The following is an 18,757-nucleotide window of genomic DNA, read 5'->3' as shown; positions in this document are numbered from 1 at the left end:
AGAACTCTGAATAGAGAGTTAAACAGTACGTGAAACTGCTTAGAGGTTAAGCCCGATGAACCTGAATATCCGTTATGGAAAATTCATCATTAAAATTGTAATATTTAAATAATATTATTAAGAATAATGTGCATTTTTTCCATATAAGGACATTGTAATCTATTAGCATATCCCAAATTTATCATAAAATATAACTTATAGTTTATTCCAATTAAATTGCTTGCATTTTAACACAGAATAAATGTTATTAATTTGATAAAGTGCTGATAGATTTATATTATTACAGAGCGTTAATTTTTCGGAATTATATAATGGCATAATTATCATTGATTTTTGTGTTTATTATATGCTCTTGTATGATTAACAATGCGAAAGATTCAGGATACCTTCGGGACCCGTCTTGAAACACGGACCAAGGAGTCTAACATATGTGCAAGTTATTGGGATGTAAACCTAATAGCGTAATTAACTTGACTAATAATGGGATTAGTTTTTTAGCTATTTATAGCTAATTAACACAATCCCGGGGCGTTCTATATAGTTATGTATAATGTATATTTATATTATTTATGCCTCTAACTGGAACGTACCTTGAGCATATATGCTGTGACCCGAAAGATGGTGAACTATACTTGATCAGGTTGAAGTCAGGGGAAACCCTGATGGAAGACCGAAACAGTTCTGACGTGCAAATCGATTGTCAGAATTGAGTATAGGGGCGAAAGACCAATCGAACCATCTAGTAGCTGGTTCCTTCCGAAGTTTCCCTCAGGATAGCTGGTGCATTTTAATATTATATAAAATAATCTTATCTGGTAAAGCGAATGATTAGAGGCCTTAGGGTCGAAACGATCTTAACCTATTCTCAAACTTTAAATGGGTAAGAACCTTAACTTTCTTGATATGAAGTTCAAGGTTATGATATAATGTGCCCAGTGGGCCACTTTTGGTAAGCAGAACTGGCGCTGTGGGATGAACCAAACGTAATGTTACGGTGCCCAAATTAACAACTCATGCAGATACCATGAAAGGCGTTGGTTGCTTAAAACAGCAGGACGGTGATCATGGAAGTCGAAATCCGCTAAGGAGTGTGTAACAACTCACCTGCCGAAGCAACTAGCCCTTAAAATGGATGGCGCTTAAGTTGTATACCTATACATTACCGCTAAAGTAGATGATTTATATTACTTGTGATATAAATTTTGAAACTTTAGTGAGTAGGAAGGTACAATGGTATGCGTAGAAGTGTTTGGCGTAAGCCTGCATGGAGCTGCCATTGGTACAGATCTTGGTGGTAGTAGCAAATAATCGAATGAGACCTTGGAGGACTGAAGTGGAGAAGGGTTTCGTGTGAACAGTGGTTGATCACGAGTTAGTCGGTCCTAAGTTCAAGGCGAAAGCCGAAAATTTTCAAGTAAAACAAAAATGCCTAACTATATAAACAAAGCGAATATAATACACTTGAATAATTTTGAACGAAAGGGAATACGGTTCCAATTCCGTAACCTGTTGAGTATCCGTTTGTTATTAAATATGGGCCTCGTGCTCATCCTGGCAACAGGAACGACCATAAAGAAGCCGTCGAGAGATATCGGAAGAGTTTTCTTTTCTGTTTTATAGCCGTACTACCATGGAAGTCTTTCGCAGAGAGATATGGTAGATGGGCTAGAAGAGCATGACATATACTGTTGTGTCGATATTTTCTCCTCGGACCTTGAAAATTTATGGTGGGGACACGCAAACTTCTCAACAGGCCGTACCAATATCCGCAGCTGGTCTCCAAGGTGAAGAGTCTCTAGTCGATAGAATAATGTAGGTAAGGGAAGTCGGCAAATTAGATCCGTAACTTCGGGATAAGGATTGGCTCTGAAGATTGAGATAGTCGGGCTTGATTGGGAAACAATAACATGGTTTATGTGCTCGTTCTGGGTAAATAGAGTTTCTAGCATTTATGTTAGTTACTTGTTCCCCGGATAGTTTAGTTACGTAGCCAATTGTGGAACTTTCTTGCTAAAATTTTTAAGAATACTATTTGGGTTAAACCAATTAGTTCTTATCAATTATAACGATTATCAATTAACAATCAATTCAGAACTGGCACGGACTTGGGGAATCCGACTGTCTAATTAAAACAAAGCATTGTGATGGCCCTAGCGGGTGTTGACACAATGTGATTTCTGCCCAGTGCTCTGAATGTCAAAGTGAAGAAATTCAAGTAAGCGCGGGTCAACGGCGGGAGTAACTATGACTCTCTTAAGGTAGCCAAATGCCTCGTCATCTAATTAGTGACGCGCATGAATGGATTAACGAGATTCCTACTGTCCCTATCTACTATCTAGCGAAACCACAGCCAAGGGAACGGGCTTGGAATAATTAGCGGGGAAAGAAGACCCTTTTGAGCTTGACTCTAATCTGGCAGTGTAAGGAGACATAAGAGGTGTAGAATAAGTGGGAGATATTAGACCTCGGTTTGGTATCGTCAATGAAATACCACTACTCTTATTGTTTCCTTACTTACTTGATTAAATGGAACGTGTATCATTTCCTAGCCATTATACGGATATATTTATTATATCTTATGGTATTGGGTTTTGATGCAAGCTTCTTGATCAAAGTATCACGAGTTTGTTATATAATCGCAAACAAATTCTTTAATAAAACGATGCATTTATGTATTTTTGATTTGAAAATTTGGTATAACTCCAATTACTCAGGTATGATCCAATTCAAGGACATTGCCAGGTAGGGAGTTTGACTGGGGCGGTACATCTCTCAAATAATAACGGAGGTGTCCCAAGGCCAGCTCAGTGCGGACAGAAACCACACATAGAGCAAAAGGGCAAATGCTGACTTGATCTCGGTGTTCAGTACACACAGGGACAGCAAAAGCTCGGCCTATCGATCCTTTTGGTTTAAAGAGTTTTTAACAAGAGGTGTCAGAAAAGTTACCATAGGGATAACTGGCTTGTGGCGGCCAAGCGTTCATAGCGACGTCGCTTTTTGATCCTTCGATGTCGGCTCTTCCTATCATTGTGAAGCAAAATTCACCAAGCGTTGGATTGTTCACCCATGCAAGGGAACGTGAGCTGGGTTTAGACCGTCGTGAGACAGGTTAGTTTTACCCTACTAATGACAAAACGTTGTTGCGACAGCATTCCTGCGTAGTACGAGAGGAACCGCAGGTACGGACCAATGGCACAATACTTGTTCGAGCGAACAGTGGTATGACGCTACGTCCGTTGGATTATGCCTGAACGCCTCTAAGGTCGTATCCGTGCTGGACTGCAATGATAAATAAGGGGCAATTTGCATTGTATGGCTTCTAAACCATTTAAAGTTTATAATTTATTTTATAAACGACAATGGATGTGATGCCAATGTAATTTGTAACATAGTAAATTAGGAGGATCTTCGATCACCTGATGCCGCGCTAGTTACATATAAAAGCATTATTTAATACAATGACAAAGCCTAGAATCAATTGTAAACGACTTTTGTAACAGGCAAGGTGTTGTAAGTGGTTGAGCAGCTGCCATACTGCGATCCACTGAAGCTTATCCTTTGCTTGATGATTCGATAAATAAATGATTTTTTCCTGTAGCCAAACACCTCGTCATCAATTTAGTGACGCATATGATATTGTCCCTATCATATAATTAATATAAAGACTTTAATGGATTGTGTCAAGTTGCCAAACACCTCGTCATCAATTTAGTGACGCATATGATATTGTCCCTATCATATAATTAATATAAAGACTTTAATGAATTGTGTCAAGTTGCCAAACACCTCGTCATCAATTTAGTGACGCATATGATATTGTCCCTATCATATAATTTTTGATATAAAGACTTTAAAGAATTGTATCAAGTTGCCAAACACCTCGTCATCAATTTAGTGACGCATATGATATTGTCCCTATCATATAATTAATATACAGACTTTAATGAATTGTGTCAAGTTGCCAAACACCTCGTCATCAATTTAGTGACGCATATGATATTGTCCTTATCATATAATTTTTGATATAAAGACTTTAAAGAATTGAATCAAGTTGCCAAACACCTCGTCATCAATTTAGTGACGCATATGATATTGTCCCTATCATATAATTAATATAAAGACTTTAATGGATTGTGTCAAGTTGCCAAACACCTCGTCATCAATTTAGTGACGCATATGATATTGTCCCTATCATATAATTAATATAAAGACTTTAATGAATTGTGTCAAGTTGCCAAACACCTCGTCATCAATTTAGTGACGCATATGATATTGTCCTTATCATATAATTTTTGATATAAAGACTTTAAAGAATTGTATCAAGTTGCCAAACACCTCGTCATCAATTTAGTGACGCATATGATATTGTCCCTATCATATAATTAATATAAAGACTTTAATGGATTGTGTCAAGTTGCCAAACACCTCGTCATCAATTTAGTTTTTTTTTTTTTTTTTTTCTTTAGCGTGCGTTTATTTATTTAAAATCTGTCCTAGTGGACAATAATTAAATGGTTTTGCGGGGGAACATTAGCTTAAGGGATACTATTGTACATGTATTTGTGGCGGGTTTTATATGTGTTGTCTATTGTTGTGGAAGATCGAGAGGGTGTCTCCTCATGAGACGTCTGCTTGTTTGGCTATTGTCTAACAGGTTGGTGGCGAGGTGGTTAGGGTGGTTTTCGAGCCTTTTCAGGTATCTCTCGCTGAGCCTGGAGATTTCATCAGCGACTTGTGGGATTCCAAGTTCCCTATGTATGGCGACATTCTCGTGGTAGGGATGCGCATTACAGGCAATTCTCAAGCACCTATTCTGGAACCGCTGTATACGCAGGCGATTCGTGTGGCTTGCCGTGCCCCATAGCTGTATCCCGTAGGTCCAGATGGGCTTGAGAATTGCCTTGTACACCAGGATTTTGTGGTTCTGCCTTAGCTTGGACCCTCTCCCAATAAGCCAATGCATCTGCCTCAGACGCGCATCGGCCTGTATGCGTTTGCTGACGATGTGGGGACGCCAAGTGAGCCTGCGGTCCAGGGTAAGTCCTAGGTACTTGGGTGCGGGTGCGTTGGGAATGATGACTCCGTTTAGCGTGACCGGTGGGCAGTCTCCTCTCCTTAGTGCAAATGTTGTTTGGGTAGATTTTTCCGCGTTCACTACGATGTTCCACCTGCTGAGCCAGGGATGTAGCGCGTCCATTTGCCTTTGGATTGTTTCGGAGGCTTCTCGTGGGTCGGATGAGGAGGCGAGGAAAGCCGTGTCATCTGCATAAGTCGCTATAGTTAGGTTCCTGGAGGGGATTATGGGAAGGTCTGCGGTGTAAAGGGTGTACAGTATTGGTCCGAGCACACTGCCTTGCGGAACTCCAGCTCTGATCAGTCTGGGTAGGCTTATTGCACTTCCGCATCTGACTTGGAATGCTCTTCCCTCAGTGTAGGATTTGAGGAGGGTAAAATGGGGGCTTGGGAGGTAGGATTTGAGTTTATGGAGGAGTCCAGGATGCCAAACTCTGTCGAATGCCTGCTTCACGTCGAGCATTACAGCGCAGCAGTATTTCTTTTGCTCGAATGCCTCGAGGATCCGTTCGACTAGCCGGTGGCATTGCTCTGGTGTTCCGTGGGAGCGCCTGAAGCCAAACTGGTGATCGGGGATCAAACCAGCCTCATCCAGTACTGGCAATACTCTGCGCAAAAATACTCTTTCGAGTATTTTGGAGAGGATTGCCAGCAAACTAATCGGACGATAGGAGGCGAGATTGGCTTCAGGCTTACCAGGCTTGAGGAGGACAATAACCTCTGCTCTTTTCCACTCTTCCGGGAAGTACCCTAGCCGGAAGCAGCTGTTGTAAATGCTGGCCAGCATTTGTGTGCAGCGGGATGGGAGCATTTTTAGGGCCGCCGCATCTATACGATCCAGGCCTGGAGATTTGTTGTTCTTCAGTAGAGCAATCTCCTGCGCAACTTCCTCAGGGTCGACTGGTTCCAACGGGGGACCGGGAGAGCTTGGGCTATTGAGAAACCGGGCTGTTTCAGCATGTTCTTCGGCAGTGCAGCAGTCGAACGGAGAGAAGGCGTTGTAAAGGTGTTCGGCGAAAGCTTCTGCTCTTTCAGCATCCGAAAGGCACCAGGATCCATCTGCTTTGCGCACTGCGGAAACCTTTTTGGCTGGTCGTTTAATGTGGCGGGTGACGTTCCACAGATTGTGGTCTGGGTCCCCGGGAGAGAGTTCCTCGAGGAATCTGAGGAAGGAGTCCTGGCGTAGGCTGGAGATCTTGTCCTTCAACTCCTTTGTGGCGTGATTGAGCGCTGTTTTGTCTCTTGGATTGCGCGTCAAGAACCAAACTCTCCTGAGACGCCTCTTCTCAGTCACGAGTGCCGCAATTTCCGGGGACCAGAGGTGGAGGTCCCTGCTAGGTGTTCTCGCAGTCTTTGGTGGCGGTGGGCTTGCGAATTCCGCAGCGTTTTGCATCTGCCTGGTGAGATTCCCGATAGCTTCATCAATGTTCCTGGGTGTGTTGAGGATGGGGTTCGGATTGACGGTGGAGAGCATCCAGGACGCGAACTTGGCGGCGTCGGTATATTTTCCAGTGAGCCTTCTGAGCGGGGTTTTCCTGAGGACTGGCGTGTTGATTAGCACGTTTATTGCACAGTGGTCTGACAGGAGATCAGCATTTGTTGTGCAGCTGATCTTCGCATGCCCTATGCCTTTCGACACAGCAAAGTCCAGTAGGTCTGGAGTCTTGAGGGGATTCGTTGGCCAGTGAGTGGGCTCGCCAGTGGAGTGGCAGTCCAGTCGGTGGCGTTGCAGGTACCCAAACAGAGTTTTCCCTTTGGGGTTGTTGGCGCGCGATCCCCACCAAGAATGTTTGGCGTTATAATCTCCAGCTGCTATGAAGCGGGGCCCAAAATGCTCGAAGAACTCACTGAGGTGAGATGCTGTTATGCGGTATCTGGGGGGAAAGTAGACCGCTCCAATGTCTAAATCTCCTTGCGGGCTGACAATCCTGATGACAGGACATTGTGCCCAGTCTTGCTGAAACGCGGGCAGCTCTAGGTATTGAATACCGCTCCTGATGAGGATGGCTGCTCCACCGCGTGCTCTGCCAGAAGGATGGTCTGCATGGATGAGGTCATATCCGCTGATATTAAAGTGGGATCTGGGGGAGAAGTGGGTTTCGGCTACGAGTAGGATATCGATCTGGTGGGTCTTCAGATGGTGCTCGACTATGGCCTTGCTGTTCTGCAGGCCGTTCGCATTCCAGACGACTAGGTGGAGCTTTAGTTGCATGACTTGCTGTTGAGAATGGTGGCCACCAGCTGTGTCATCTGGGTGAACATGCGCTCCATCATCCTTTCCATCATTCCTTCCATGCGAGCGAACATCGCTTCTATCTGACCGGAGTGTGGGGTTTCTGTTTGGGTTTGGACTGGGGTTGTGGGATTCTGCGGTGCTGCGTGCACTCCGTTGAGGGCGTCTCGGTAGCTCCTGCCAGAGGTGACGTTTGGTGATGCCACGGGCGGCGCCTTGTTAGCATTAGCGACGGGCCTTGTTTTCGGAGCAGCGAGTGCTTTGGCCCTTTTGTATGCAGGGCATCCCTTGAAAGACGCAGGATGGTCCGCCTGGCAGTGGAAGCAGCACGCTTTGTCGTCCTCCCTCTTCTCACATGCCCTCGATTCGTGAGGGCCTCCACACTTTACACATCGGTATTCCAGGAAGCAGTAACGCTGTGTATGACCGAATCCTTGGCACCTGAAGCATTGAGGCACGTCGTTGAACTTCTGCGGCGGTTCAATGGTTACTACCGACCTGCAGATCCGCTTGACTTGGTAGACGTCTTTGTTGTTGCTGGAAGGCTCCAGGTTGGCGAAGAATATTCCCAGCGGTTCTTTAGTTCTTCTGCCAATGGGATTGTGCAGATCTCTAACAGCGTGCCCTTGTCTGCGAAGGTCTTCAATGATTTCCTCACGATCGGTGGAGTGGTGGAGTCCTTTGATGACAACCTTGTATGCACGTTCATCTTTCGGCTGGAAAGTCCGATGCCTCTTGTTTTGGGCCACAAGTTGGAGACGCAGAGCTGTATAGGACTCTTTGTCCGGCATCATGACACGTACGTTGTTGCCATTCACGGTCTTGTAGGTAAAATTGTTCTTCGGGCCTACAAGAGTCGTGATCATCTTGACGAGTGCCGAGATGTTGGTCACATCGGGGATAAAAATCGGAGGTGGCTTGATGGTCTTCGGGGTGGGCTTTGGTTTCTCGGGGGTCTTGGGCTTGGAATCGTCTTTAGGTCCGGGTTCGTCATCAGAGCTCTCTTGGTCGTACTCGTCTTCTTCGGTCGAGAGTAAAGCGAAGGCGTTGTTGGCGAGCTTCTTGCGCAGAGCTGCGCTAGTGCTTGGCTTATCTTCCAGCTCCTCTCCCTGTGCTTTCTTTGCCGGTTTTCGCTTTATCTCGCCCGGCTCTGTATGCGAGGTGCTTCCCTCGCTGCTGGAGCTGCTCTTGCGTGTTCTCAGAGCCTTTTTGCGTGGTGTTGTTCCAAGCTTGTGGGTGCGCGGGGGGGCCTGCCAGTCCATCTTCTCCAAAGTTGATAAGGAGTGAGGAGGGGGGGGGGGGGGAAGCTGGGCACCGTAAGCCGGTGAGCCAGGCAGCACGTGGCTGCTGCTTTGCAATTATACCGCTGCTTCGAGCACTGGGTTTTTTGCGCTGATAACACGCACACTCGGGTGTGCGATGGTGTTAGTGCGAACTACCGTTAGGTACGTTGGCTGGGCCAATCAAAACGCGCGACAAGATCACGCGACGCGAAGTGGCTGGGCACAAGTAACGGGACTTACAACTGTGAACAATTTGCTAACAATTTGCTAACAATTTGCTGTCGATCCGCAGGCACGTCTGCACTCGTCGAGTGTTCGATCGCGACGATCAATTTAGTGACGCATATGATATTGTCCTTATCATATAATTTTTGATATAAAGACTTTAAAGAATTGTATCAAGTTGCCAAACACCTCGTCATCAATTTAGTGACGCATATGATATTGTCCCTATCATATAATTAATATACAGACTCTAATGAATTGTGTCAAGTTGCCAAACACCTCGTCATCAATTTAGTGACGCATATGATATTGTCCCTATCATATAATTTTTGATATATAGACTTTAAAGAATTGTATCAAGTTGCCAAACACCTCGTCATCAATTTAGTGACGCATATGATATTGTCCCTATCATATAATTAATATAAAGACTTTAATGGATTGTGTCAAGTTGCCAAACACCTCGTCATCAATTTAGTGACGCATATGATATTGTCCTTATTATATAATTTTTGATATAAAGACTTTAAAGAATTGTATCAAGTTGCCAAACACCTCGTCATCAATTTAGTGACGCATATGATATTGTCCCTATCATATAATTAATATACAGACTCTAATGAATTGTGTCAAGTTGCCAAACACCTCGTCATCAATTTAGTGACGCATATGATATTGTCCCTATCATATAATTTTTGATATAAAGACTTTAAAGAATTGTATCAAGTTGCCAAACACCTCGTCATCAATTTAGTGACGCATATGATATTGTCCCTTTCATATAATTAATATAAAGACTTTAATGGATTGTGTCAAGTTGCCAAACACCTCGTCATCAACTACTATATTATGGTTGCGCCGACCTCTCATATTGTATTCTCTTATGTGTTCATAGGATTTTGACAATTATACGAGTAAATTAAATAATATACATATGAAAATGATTAATTATTATATGTATAAGGGAAAAAATGATGAAATATTCCCATATTATCTTAGTATTATAGAGGAAAGACCGTTGCCGACCTCTGATATTGTTCAAACTTATGTATTTATATGATTTTGGCAATTATATGAGTAAATTAAAAAATATACATATGAAAATGGTTAATTATTATATGTATATGGGAAAAAATGCTAAGATATTCCCATATTCTCTTAGTATTATAGAGAAAAGCCATTTAAGTGAGAGGGTATAGTAGTGTAAACGACCGGAATTACGACAGAGGGTTCAAAAACTACTATAGGTAGGCAGTGGTTGCCGACCTCTCATATTGTTCAAAACTTATGTATTCATATGATTTTGGCAATTGTATGAGTAAATTAAATAATATACATATGAAAATGATTAATTATTATATGTATAAGGGAAAAAATGCTGAAATATTCCCACATTCTCTTAGTATTATAGAGAAAATCCATTATAGTGAGAGGGTATAGTAGTGTAAACGACCGGAATTACGACAGAGGGTTCAAAAACTACTATAGGTAGGCAGTGGTTGCCGACCTCTCATATTGTTCAAAACTTATGTATTCATATGAATTTGGCAATTATATGAGTAAATTAAATAATATACATATGAAAATGATTAATTATTATATGTATAAGGGAAAAAATGCTGAAATATTCCCACATTCTCTTAGTATTATAGAGAAAATCCATTATAGTGAGAGGGTATAGTAGTGTAAACGACCGGAATTACGACAGAGGGTTCAAAAACTACTATAGGTAGGCAGTGGTTGCCGACCTCTCATATTGTTCAAAACTTATGTATTCATATGATTTTGGCAATTATATGATTAAATTAAATAATATACATATGAAAATGGTTAATTATTATATGTATATGGGAAAAAATGCAGAGATATTCCCATATTCTCTTAGTATTATAGAGAAAAGCCATTTAAGTGAGAGGGTATAGTAGTGTAAACGACCGGAATTACGACAGAGGGTTCAAAAACTACTATAGGTAGGCAGTGGTTGCCGACCTCTCATATTGTTCAAAACTTATGTATTCATATGATTTTGGCAATTGTATGAGTAAATTAAATAATATACATACGAAAATGATTAATTATTATATGTATATGGGAAAAAATGCAGAGATATTCCCATATTCTCTTAGTATTATAGAGAAAAGCCATTTAAGTGAGAGGGTATAGTAGTGTAAACCACCGGAATTACGACAGAGGGTTCAAAAACTACTATAGGTAGGCAGTGGTTGCCGACCTCTCATATTGTTCAAAACTTATGTATTCATATGATTTTGGCAATTGTATGAGTAAATTAAATAATATACATATGAAAATGATTAATTATTATATGTATAAGGGAAAAAATGCTGAAATATTCCCACATTCTCTTAGTATTATAGAGAAAATCCATTATAGTGAGAGGGTATAGTAGTGTAAACGACCGGAATTACGACAGAGGGTTCAAAAACTACTATAGGTAGGCAGTGGTTGCCGACCTCTCATATTGTTCAAAACTTATGTATTCATATGATTTTGGCAATTATATGATTAAATTAAATAATATACATATGAAAATGGTTAATTATTATATGTATATGGGAAAAAATGCTGAGATATTCCCATATTCTCTTAGTATTATAGAGAAAAGCCATTTAAGTGAGAGGGTATAGTAGTGTAAACGACCGGAATTACGACAGAGGGTTCAAAAACTACTATAGGTAGGCAGTGGTTGCCGACCTCTCATATTGTTCAAAACTTATGTATTCATATGATTTTGGCAATTGTATGAGTAAATTAAATAATATACATATGAAAATGATTAATTATTATATGTATAAGGGAAAAAATGCTGAAATATTCCCACATTCTCTTAGTATTATAGAGAAAATCCATTATAGTGAGAGGGTATAGTAGTGTAAACGACCGGAATTACGACAGAGGGTTCAAAAACTACTATAGGTAGGCAGTGGTTGCCGACCTCTCATATTGTTCAAAACTTATGTATTCATATGATTTTGGCAATTATATGATTAAATTAAATAATATACATATGAAAATGGTTAATTATTATATGTATATGGGAAAAAATGCTGAGATATTCCCATATTCTCTTAGTATTATAGAGAAAAGCCATTATAGTGAGAGGGTATAGTAGTGTAAACGACCGGAATTACGACAGAGGGTTCAAAAACTACTATAGGTAGGCAGTGGTTGCCGACCTCTCATATTGTTCAAAACTTATGTATTCATATGAATTTGGCAATTATATGAGTAAATTAAATAATAAACATATAAAAATTAATATTTATTATATGTATAAAAAAAAAATAATCATATTATATATGAATAATGGAAAAAAAATGAAATGTTCCTATAATCTCTTAATATATAAGAGAATAGACCGTATGTTGGGTGGCAAACGGAATTGAAAATACCCGCTTTGAGGACAGCGGGTTCAAAAACTACTATAGGTAGGCAGTGGTTGCCGACCTCCCGCATTATTCGAAATATTTATTTCGGATTATGTTTATATTGGTTACATAAAATAAAGTATATTATTATCCGTACAAATTTGTTTCTCAGTTCTATAGAACACGGGACTTGGCTCCGCGGATAATAGGAATATACGCTTTTTAGATAATATCGTTGAAACAAAAGTCAAGTTTCTATTATATATAGAATAACAAATCGTTTCCATATATTATCGTTAATTTTTGGAGGCAGGCAAATATTAATTTATTACCTGCCGTATAGTTGGATTATTATATCGTTACGGTATAATACAAATATGGATTCTTATGAAAGAAATATAAAATTATATATTAAATGTGGAAATATTATCATATGCGCTTGGTTTTATGTTATATATTACCAGAGAGATATATGAAAAGAGATAAATTTTAAATTTATCTTCAAAATGCAAATGATTTAACTTAATATTTATATTGGTTAAACAAAAATTGTACATGTGTGGATACAATAATTATGTATGTTGGAAATAAAATGATATTTTATAATGAAATATGTATATATAAAAAGATAAAATTATAGAAACATATATATTACAATAATTATATGAAATTCTTGTTATATTGGTAAAACAAGTATAAATTAAAAATGAAAATATGGATTACGAATGCTATATAAAAATGGCCGTAATCGAATAGATTTTTTACTTATATTTATATATTTAAAATTTTACCCAAAGGCGAAATATTGAATTTTATTCAATATAATAAAAATCATGGAATTATATAAAGTGAAAAATCTATATATCTATTATATTGCTTATTTCGATTCAAAAAATATGAATGGAATATGAAGGAAAAACATTATTCTGGTTGATCCTGCCAGTAGTTATATGCTTGTCTCAAAGATTAAGCCATGCATGTCTAAGTACACACGAATTAAAAGTGAAACCGCAAAAGGCTCATTATATCAGTTATGGTTCCTTAGATCGTTAACAGTTACTTGGATAACTGTGGTAATTCTAGAGCTAATACATGCAATTAAAACATGAACCTTATGGGACATGTGCTTTTATTAGGCTAAAACCAAGCGATCGCAAGATCGTTATATTGGTTGAACTCTAGATAACATGCAGATCGTATGGTCTTGTACCGACGACAGATCTTTCAAATGTCTGCCCTATCAACTTTTGATGGTAGTATCTAGGACTACCATGGTTGCAACGGGTAACGGGGAATCAGGGTTCGATTCCGGAGAGGGAGCCTGAGAAACGGCTACCACATCTAAGGAAGGCAGCAGGCGCGTAAATTACCCACTCCCAGCTCGGGGAGGTAGTGACGAAAAATAACAATACAGGACTCATATCCGAGGCCCTGTAATTGGAATGAGTACACTTTAAATCCTTTAACAAGGACCAATTGGAGGGCAAGTCTGGTGCCAGCAGCCGCGGTAATTCCAGCTCCAATAGCGTATATTAAAGTTGTTGCGGTTAAAACGTTCGTAGTTGAACTTGTGCTTCATACGGGTAGTACAACTTACAATTGTGGTTAGTACTATACCTTTATGTATGTAAGCGTATTACCGGTGGAGTTCTTATATGTGATTAAATACTTGTATTTTTTCATATGTTCCTCCTATTTAAAAACCTGCACTAGTGCTCTTAAACGAGTGTTATTGTGGGCCGGTACTATTACTTTGAACAAATTAGAGTGCTTAAAGCAGGCTTCAAATGCCTGAATATTCTGTGCATGGGATAATGAAATAAGACCTCTGTTCTGCTTTCATTGGTTTTCAGATCAAGAGGTAATGATTAATAGAAGCAGTTTGGGGGCATTAGTATTACGACGCGAGAGGTGAAATTCTTGGACCGTCGTAAGACTAACTTAAGCGAAAGCATTTGCCAAAGATGTTTTCATTAATCAAGAACGAAAGTTAGAGGTTCGAAGGCGATCAGATACCGCCCTAGTTCTAACCATAAACGATGCCAGCTAGCAATTGGGTGTAGCTACTTTTATGGCTCTCTCAGTCGCTTCCCGGGAAACCAAAGCTTTTGGGCTCCGGGGGAAGTATGGTTGCAAAGCTGAAACTTAAAGGAATTGACGGAAGGGCACCACCAGGAGTGGAGCCTGCGGCTTAATTTGACTCAACACGGGAAAACTTACCAGGTCCGAACATAAGTGTGTAAGACAGATTGATAGCTCTTTCTCGAATCTATGGGTGGTGGTGCATGGCCGTTCTTAGTTCGTGGAGTGATTTGTCTGGTTAATTCCGATAACGAACGAGACTCAAATATATTAAATAGATATCTTCAGGATTATGGTGCTGAAGCTTATGTTAGCCTTCATTCATGGTGGCAGTAAAATGTTTATTGTGTTTGAATGTGTTTATGTAAGTGGAGCCGTACCTGTTGGTTTGTCCCATTATAAGGACACTAGCTTCTTAAATGGACAAATTGCGTCTAGCAATAATGAGATTGAGCAATAACAGGTCTGTGATGCCCTTAGATGTCCTGGGCTGCACGCGCGCTACAATGAAAGTATCAACGTGTATTTCCTAGACCGAGAGGTCCGGGTAAACCGCTGAACCACTTTCATGCTTGGGATTGTGAACTGAAACTGTTCACATGAACTTGGAATTCCCAGTAAGTGTGAGTCATTAACTCGCATTGATTACGTCCCTGCCCTTTGTACACACCGCCCGTCGCTACTACCGATTGAATTATTTAGTGAGGTCTCCGGACGTGATCACTGTGACGCCTTGCGTGTTACGGTTGTTTCGCAAAAGTTGACCGAACTTGATTATTTAGAGGAAGTAAAAGTCGTAACAAGGTTTCCGTAGGTGAACCTGCGGAAGGATCATTATTGTATAATATCCTTATCGTTAATAAATATTTGTTATAATACAAATAAATACAATTTACCAAAATAAAAATATTACAAAATGATTCCACGGAATCAAAAGTTAAAGTCAAAATAAAATGAAGATGGCTTTTATTTTATATGTGGGGCTTGGCAACCTCATAAAAAGACTTTAACATTATTAATGTTGCTGTGCGTATTTGTGGCAGTACTTACTACAACAACGGCGTTTCCTATAAAAACAAATTCTCGAAAATGGAAATCGAAGAAACTAAACTAAATTCGAAAGTAGAAGTCGAATTAAAATAAAAATAATTTTGAATGTGTGGTAATCAAAATAAGTGTGTGTGTATATGGACCATAATATACACGCGTTGCGAATATGTATTGTTCATCTATGTTATGAGCATACGTTGGCTAATGCAACAACCTAAAATATACAATGTTTGTACCTGTCATCCATCAGGTTAATGTTTTATATAAATTTTGCAGTATGTGTCACCCAAAATAGCAAACCATAACCAGATTATTATGATACATAATGCTTATATGAAACTAAGACATTTCGCAACATTTATTTTAGGTATAAAAATAAATTTATTGAAGGAATTGATATATGCCAGTAAAATGGTGTATTTTTAATTTCTTTCAATAAAAACAATATTGACATTATATAAAATTGAATTATAAAACTCTAAGCGGTGGATCACTCGGCTCATGGGTCGATGAAGAACGCAGCAAACTGTGCGTCATCGTGTGAACTGCAGGACACATGAACATCGACATTTTGAACGCATATCGCAGTCCATGCTGTTATGTACTTTAATTAATTTTATAGTGCTGCTTGGACTACATATGGTTGAGGGTTGTAAGACTATGCTAATTAAGTTGTTTATAAATTTTTTATAAGCATATGGTATATTATTGGATTAAATAATGATTTTATTCATAATATTAAAAAAGAAATGAAAAACATTATCTCACATTTGAATGTGAAAAACGAAGAGAAATATTTTCTTTTTCAATCAAATAATACTGAGAAATGTCTAGCATAAAAAATTGAAATATTTTTCATCTAGAATTGTCTCTTATTAATGATTCGGAAAAAGAAAAATCTTGGTTTTGTTATTATTCTTCGTTGGTTCGTTAAATGGATAAAAATGACTTTGCTTACAAGAACTATTGGAACTATTTATAACGAATTTAATTGATTGTTTTATCATTTATATATAAAGAATTTATGGCAAAATATAGTTATATATACAACCTCAACTCATATGGGACTACCCCCTGAATTTAAGCATATTAATTAGGGGAGGAAAAGAAACTAACAAGGATTTTCTTAGTAGCGGCGAGCGAAAAGAAAACAGTTCAGCACTAAGTCACTTTGTCTATATGGCAAATGTGAGATGCAGTGTATGGAGCGTCAATATTCTAGTATGAGAAATTAATGATTTAAGTCCTTCTTAAATGAGGCCATTTACCCATAGAGGGTGCCAGGCCCGTATAACGTTAATGATTGCTAGATGATGTTTCCAAAGAGTCGTGTTGCTTGATAGTGCAGCACTAAGTGGGTGGTAAACTCCATCTAAAACTAAATATAACCATGAGACCGATAGTAAACAAGTACCGTGAGGGAAAGTTGAAAAGAACTCTGAATAGAGAGTTAAACAGTACGTGAAACTGCTTAGAGGTTAAGCCCGATGAACCTGAATATCCGTTATGGAAAATTCATCATTAAAATTGTAATATTTAAATAATATTATTAAGAATAATGTGCATTTTTTCCATATAAGGACATTGTAATCTATTAGCATATCCCAAATTTATCATAAAATATAACTTATAGTTTATTCCAATTAAATTGCTTGCATTTTAACACAGAATAAATGTTATTAATTTGATAAAGTGCTGATAGATTTATATTATTACAGAGCGTTAATTTTTCGGAATTATATAATGGCATAATTATCATTGATTTTTGTGTTTATTATATGCTCTTGTATGATTAACAATGCGAAAGATTCAGGATACCTTCGGGACCCGTCTTGAAACACGGACCAAGGAGTCTAACATATGTGCAAGTTATTGGGATGTAAACCTAATAGCGTAATTAACTTGACTAATAATGGGATTAGTTTTTTAGCTATTTATAGCTAATTAACACAATCCCGGGGCGTTCTATATAGTTATGTATAATGTATATTTATATTATTTATGCCTCTAACTGGAACGTACCTTGAGCATATATGCTGTGACCCGAAAGATGGTGAACTATACTTGATCAGGTTGAAGTCAGGGGAAACCCTGATGGAAGACCGAAACAGTTCTGACGTGCAAATCGATTGTCAGAATTGAGTATAGGGGCGAAAGACCAATCGAACCATCTAGTAGCTGGTTCCTTCCGAAGTTTCCCTCAGGATAGCTGGTGCATTTTAATATTATATAAAATAATCTTATCTGGTAAAGCGAATGATTAGAGGCCTTAGGGTCGAAACGATCTTAACCTATTCTCAAACTTTAAATGGGTAAGAACCTTAACTTTCTTGATATGAAGTTCAAGGTTATGATATAATGTGCCCAGTGGGCCACTTTTGGTAAGCAGAACTGGCGCTGTGGGATGAACCAAACGTAATGTTACGGTGCCCAAATTAACAACTCATGCAGATACCATGAAAGGCGTTGGTTGCTTAAAACAGCAGGACGGTGATCATGGAAGTCGAAATCCGCTAAGGAGTGTGTAACAACTCACCTGCCGAAGCAACTAGCCCTTAAAATGGATGGCGCTTAAGTTGTATACCTATACATTACCGCTAAAGTAGATGATTTATATTACTTGTGATATAAATTTTGAAACTTTAGTGAGTAGGAAGGTACAATGGTATGCGTAGAAGTGTTTGGCGTAAGCCTGCATGGAGCTGCCATTGGTACAGATCTTGGTGGTAGTAGCAAATAATCGAATGAGACCTTGGAGGACTGAAGTGGAGAAGGGTTTCGTGTGAACAGTGGTTGATCACGAGTTAGTCGGTCCTAAGTTCAAGGCGAAAGCCGAAAATTTTCAAGTAAAACAAAAATGCCTAACTATATAAACAAAGCGAATATAATACACTTGAATAATTTTGAACGAAAGGGAATACGGTTCCAATTCCGTAACCTGTTGAGTATCCGTTTGTTATTAAATATGGGCCTCGTGCTCATCCTGGCAACAGGAACGACCATAAAGAAGCCGTCGAGAGATATCGGAAGAGTTTTCTTTTCTGTTTTATAGCCGTACTACCATGGAAGTCTTTCGCAGAGAGATATGGTAGATGGGCTAGAAGAGCATGACATATACTGTTGTGTCGATATTTTCTCCTCGGACCTTGAAAATTTATGGTGGGGACACGCAAACTTCTCAACAGGCCGTACCAATATCCGCAGCTGGTCTCCAAGGTGAAGAGTCTCTAGTCGATAGAATAATGTAGGTAAGGGAAGTCGGCAAATTAGATCCGTAACTTCGGGATAAGGATTGGCTCTGAAGATTGAGATAGTCGGGCTTGATTGGGAAACAATAACATGGTTTATGTGCTCGTTCTGGGTAAATAGAGTTTCTAGCATTTATGTTAGTTACTTGTTCCCCGGATAGTTTAGTTACGTAG

General features: G+C 39.2%; 3 non-coding genes across 3 annotated transcripts in view; all 3 read left to right on the top strand.

Annotated features, from left to right (window-relative positions):
- Window positions 1-3,577, top strand: part of LOC116803103 — a 3,962-nt gene extending 385 nt beyond the window's left edge. The window contains exon 1 of the ribosomal RNA XR_004363385.1: window positions 1-3,577. This exon is cut by the window's left edge and continues 385 nt beyond it. This is a non-coding gene — a ribosomal RNA (large subunit ribosomal RNA).
- Window positions 3,578-13,126: 9,549 nt separating this feature from the next.
- LOC116803106 lies at window positions 13,127-15,122 on the top strand. The gene has a single exon (XR_004363388.1). It is a non-coding gene; the product is annotated as a small subunit ribosomal RNA (ribosomal RNA).
- Window positions 15,123-15,809: 687 nt separating this feature from the next.
- LOC116803104 lies at window positions 15,810-15,988 on the top strand. The gene has a single exon (XR_004363386.1). It is a non-coding gene; the product is annotated as a 5.8S ribosomal RNA (ribosomal RNA).
- The last annotated feature ends 2,769 nt before the right edge of the window (window positions 15,989-18,757 follow it).

The sequence above is a fragment of the Drosophila sechellia genome, unplaced genomic scaffold, assembly GCF_004382195.2.
Source record: "Drosophila sechellia strain sech25 unplaced genomic scaffold, ASM438219v1 U_288, whole genome shotgun sequence".
Lineage (NCBI taxonomy): Eukaryota > Metazoa > Arthropoda > Insecta > Diptera > Drosophilidae > Drosophila > Drosophila sechellia.
Note: the sequence above shows the minus strand (reverse complement) of the source record. Positions and strands in the feature narration are given on the sequence as shown.